Source organism: Suncus etruscus, chromosome 11 (assembly GCF_024139225.1).
Source record: "Suncus etruscus isolate mSunEtr1 chromosome 11, mSunEtr1.pri.cur, whole genome shotgun sequence".
In the NCBI taxonomy this organism is placed as follows: Eukaryota; Metazoa; Chordata; class Mammalia; order Eulipotyphla; family Soricidae; genus Suncus; species Suncus etruscus.
In genome coordinates, this window is record NC_064858.1 from 50,959,909 (window position 1) to 50,965,235 (window position 5,327).

Here is a 5,327-nt window from a genome sequence, read left to right on the forward strand (position 1 = left end):
TTCTAAATTTTTGAGGGGTGGGGATTCTGGGACACACATCCTGGGTGCTTAGGGCTTACTCTTGGCTCTGTACTCAGGGATTACTCCTGGAGGTACTCAAGGGACCATGTGAGGTGCCAAGGATAGAACCCAGATAAATCATGTGCAAGGCAAGCACTCACTAGCTGTACTTTCTCTCTCTGGCCCTTCAAATGTCTAGTTGCTCATATTACACTAGGAGCTGTGTTTGTTCCTGTGTTTTTTTTCCCATACCCAATTCACCATTTTGATCTGAGTTACTACTTTCTTTCCAGCACTGAGATGCTCCAGGTTTAGCTGTGTACTGATTTCCTGCCCAATGTTAGCATTGGTCCTGGTTCCAAGAAGCCCTGGCTCCATTTAAGAGAGAACTGTATTAGAAATCAAGATGCACTAGGTATGCTCATTGGTACTGGAACCATTTATTCTAGGCCCAATCAGTAGACAGACCAAGGAAATACAATTTATGTACAGGGCCTTTAGTATTTGGCCCAGAGATCCTTGTTTTTTATAATAATCACATATTATCTGTGTAAGTACAAAACATAACATATGTAATTCATTTGGCACTGTAATAGCCAACTGAAGTTAGAAAACAACTCTAGTGACCGCAGAGGGTCAAGAAACAAAGTTTTTACACATCCACAAAATGTATTTCTACTCAGCTATAAGGGGTCTTTACCTAAATATTAAAATGGAGAAAATAAAACTCTAAATTTATGAATACTTAGAAAAATTTAAATGCTTACAAAAGTGAAAAGATGTTTAAACACCAAGAATGGAGGGTGAAAAGAAAAATATACATCCTCAAAAGTAACTACTAACTGCCAGGAGCTATTTCTGAGCAGACAGCCAGGAGAAACCCCTGAGCACTGCCGGGTGTGGCCCAAAAACCAAAAAAAAAAAAAAAAAAAAAAAAAAAATTGAGTTATCTTAAAATCCAACTTAAAGTGCTAAAATACATATTAATAGCGTAAATGAATGTTATGTGATCGCTTACATTAGGTACAGAGGCAAAGTTTAATAAAGTACAAAATCATTTTGATGTACAATTAGTATGTGCTGGGGTATTTTTTGGGGGGAGGGGGGAAATCACACATACCCTGTGCTCAGGGTTTACTACTGGTGAGGCTCAAGGGTATAAGATGGGTTGCCCAGGACTGAACTCAGGTTGGCCTAATACAAGGCAAGTGCCCTCCCTACCTACTGTAATATATTGCCAGCTCCCAAATATGTACATTATTGACTGGCATAATGATTGACAGTTAATTTGGGGGGGGCACACCCAGTGATGCTCAGGGGTTACTCCTGGCAATGCGCTCAGAAATTGGTCCTGGCTGTGCTTGGGGAACCATATTGGGACACTGAGGAGAAGGGGGGACACATCTTACCACTAACACCACCACTCCAGTCCCATAGTTAATTTTTTTTTAATCTAGTAGCAGACTGTAGACAGAGAATATCAGTTAAAGTACTTGCCTGGCATATCACTGAGGCTTGTTGGATCCCAGCAACAATAGAATGTTGGTAGTAACCCCCAAGCACTGTTAAGTGTGGCCTAGCCCCCCCTTTACTCAAATTCCCTTTTATTTCCATATGCTCTAAATGTACTACTTTTATTTATTTATCTTAACTTATGATTAAACTCTAAAATGTATAAATATTAAAAGATTAAAATATTAAAAGAGGACAGTGGCTGGAGCGATAGAACAATGGGGTAGAGTGTTTGCCTTGTATGCAACTGACCTGGATTCTATCCCCTATATCCCATATGATCCTCAGAACACCACCAGAACACCACCAGGAGTAAATAAATCCTGAGCAGAGCCAGGAGTAACCCCTGAGCACCAACAAGTGTGGCCCCAAAACCAAAAAAAGAAGTTTTATTTATATATATATAATATATATGTATGCATGTTTATATTTATATGTTATTCATATACTTATTTATATTTATATATCAGAGGACAAAAGCAAATTAAAGTAAATCTCTAAGAGTCTCCAAGACACAAAAGTAGTTTCATGTGTCTGAACTGAACCAAACCAGAAAGAAAGGCACAAATGCTCTTTTTAGCATTTCCAAAGTAAGGAATCCTTTATGACATATGACAGAAACTGTCCCACATTCATAAGTAGCTCATATTTAGCTGCTTCATTATATACTGCCTAAAAAATGTTCAATAGAGCAATTCTGTACATACTAAAAAAAAACAAATTCCTCAATAGGAATATCTCCCTTTCTGATCTCATTGCCAAAAGCAATCTTTTATCTCTACTACTTAGTAGGTTGATATAATACAACAATTATTTTTAAATAATGTAAAGTCTTTATCTGTTTATATATTATTATTTTATCCAAGGGAAGTGCTTTTCTTTCCTCTTACCTATTTGTAACATTAACTTTAGCATCACCTATGAGAAGAAATGTAACCAATCCCTTTGGTTATGGTACTCCTTTCTTCTCTTCAGGACAGTCATTAATTTACCTTTGATGATTGCACAAATTGGGCCAGAGAAATAGCTCAGCTATAGGGCTTTTGCCTTGCACACGACTGATTCAAACAAATGGTGGTTTGGTTCAAATCCCAAATCCTGGCATCTGATATGGTCCCTGTGCCTGCCAGGAGCTACTTCTGAGCACTGTCGGGTCTGATCCAAAAATGAAACAAAATAAAACAAATCACAAATTACCTAAAAAAATTTTAAGCAAAGTACTCTTTATTCCTGATGCAGTTTTTAGAAATATGAAGACATATGTTAGGTTCAAGTATCAAAACAAAAAGATAAGTGTTGAAAGGAAAAATGTAAATATCTATTTCTACAGTTTTTACTGACCTGTTATTTATATAAGTAAAAATACAGATTACTGGGAGAATAAAATTAGTATCTTGCCAGATCAAGATATAAGCTGTGATCATTAAAATATGCTGGAGTTAAATGGATCACCACTACAAATCCTTAAATGTTATTAAAAAGCCTTCATATACAATAATTTTTTGTATTTTTTTTTAATTTTTATTTTGATCATATTGGCTTACATATCTTTCACAGTAGTGTTTTAGGTACATATTAACATTGAATCAGGGAAATACCCGTCACCAAGTTTGTCCTCCCCCCATTCCTGTTCCCTTCCTGCAACCCATATCCCCACCACCACCCCCCAGGCTGCTAGAGTAGGTGGTCCTCTCTTTGTCTAGCTTACTATTAGTGATCATTTATCTGTTCGTTCCTAGTACCCTCCCTTGTTTCCCCCTCTATTTGAGAGGCAGAGCTAGATAATTCGAGTTATGTGGTTTTGTTTGAAGGAAAGAAAGGCAATAGAATGGGGTAAAAAAAATAAGAAAAAAATAAAGAAAATAAAAAATAAAAAAAAAATCAAATAAGCTGAAAATGGGCGAGTCCTTCTAGAGGCTTTCAACCTCAGTTTGAGAGAGGACATGAAAAAGGTAATTGAAACACCACAACAATACAGAAAGAAATATCAAATTAAATATCCAGTGAGCACTACAGCAATAAAGACAAGCACCACACAATAGTCTTGGTTCTGAAATCGAATCATGCTGGAGTGCAAAAAGAAAGAGAAAATAAAATAAAATAAAATTGGAGACATTAACTTCATTATCTGCACCAAAATAAAGACGTCAAAAAAATCGATCAATCAATAAATATATATGTGGAAAAATTATTGTTTTGTGCTTTTATTTTCTTTTTCCCCCTGCATAGGCAAAGTAACTGTAACTATTGGGGATATTATAGAGGGAATTCCCTTGGCCTAGGAGGTACAGGGTTTCTCGCCCCCTGAAGTATACTGTCATGGGATTAGCTATAGACTCCTTGCATGATCGTTTACTCCCCCCTCGGTGTTTTCCGTGGTGTATGGAAGACTTCTGCTTCATCTAGGATGGTAAAATCAGAGCTCTGTATCTAGAGATCTTGGTGTCTGTACAGCTCAAGGAATGGAGCTTATGATGAAGTCTTTCTTTGTGGTTCTAGCAGTTCTGCTTCTTCAGTGTCGTTTTAATCCATCTTCTGTAGTTGGTGGTCTTGGTCATTATGTTGCTCCTAGGATGGAACCTGAGATAGAGTCTTTCCTTATGTTTCCGGAAGACTCGTTCAGTTGCAACTGTCTCAGTCAGACCTCTGGGATTGGAGATCTTGTTTGTTGAACAGATCGTAGATCAAAAGCTAGGCTAGAGCTTTTTGTTGTTGTTGTTGTTGCATATACAGTGATTTTACATAAAATAAAAATGCTACAGAGTAATGAAAACAAAGATGTCATGAAGAGGGAAGAGATGTATTTTAGCAAAAAAATATATTTATTTTGGTTTTGGGACCAAAGCTGGCAGTGCTCAGAGGTTTACTCCTGACACTGCCCTCAGAAATTACTCCTGGCAGGCAGGGGGTTGAGGTGTGTAGCATGTAGGATGCCAAAGATCAAATCTGAGTTGGCCACAAGCGAAGCAAATGCCCTCCCTGCTGTAATCCCTATCTTCCTATCTTAGCTATTTTAAGGTGAAAAAAAAAATCTCTGCCCCCAAATACATTTAAATAGAATGACATCTTTCAGAAAATTATCAAAAGCAAATAGTTTAAATATTAGCATTACTAAAAGGAGATGTTACGTTAATAGTGGCAACAATACTAGTAAGAAGTAACAAAAAATGTTCATAGGATTTGCTCTGGAACGCCCACTTCTGAATATTCCACTTAACTGAGGAAGTATAAAATGGAAGTGAGATAAAGGTATGTCAAAGGCTTGAGTATGTCACAGCACAATTAAAATATTTAAAATAATAAAAAGTGAAAAGTAGTAATCAAACACTTTGGAATGGTTACATTTCTTTGGACAGTCTGGTATATCACTGAAAATAAGAACTATTTTTTTCCCCTCAGGGGAGAGCGGAACTACTACATATTATGCAGTTGAGTTTCCCACATTTGGGGAACTCGCTGGGGTCAGCACACCAAGTGCAATGGATAAACTTCGCCCTGGGTCCACTTTCATGATCATGGTTATCTCCCCTGCCAGGTAAGTATTAAAAATAAGAACTATTAATAATTTGGTACTCAGGAAAATTTATTTATGAAAAGTATTTAAAAATATTAATTTATATATTTAAATTAAAACATTAAAGGATAATAAAATATCTATAATATTTAGATTATGGCCTATTCAACAATATAGATCTGCTATCTTTTTTTTTTCCTTTTTTGGGCCAGACCTGGTGACACTCAAGAGTTACTCCTGGCTATGTGCTCAGAAATCGCTCCTGGCTTGGGGGACCATATGGGACACTGGGGTTCGAACC

General features: G+C 36.8%; 1 non-coding gene across 1 annotated transcript; it reads right to left on the reverse strand.

Moving 5' to 3' along the window:
• Nucleotides 1–4,898: 4,898 nt before the first annotated feature.
• On the reverse strand, nucleotides 4,899–5,055 carry LOC126023302 (U1 spliceosomal RNA). The gene has a single exon (XR_007500475.1). It is a non-coding gene; the product is annotated as a U1 spliceosomal RNA (small nuclear RNA).
• Nucleotides 5,056–5,327: the final 272 nt, after the last annotated feature.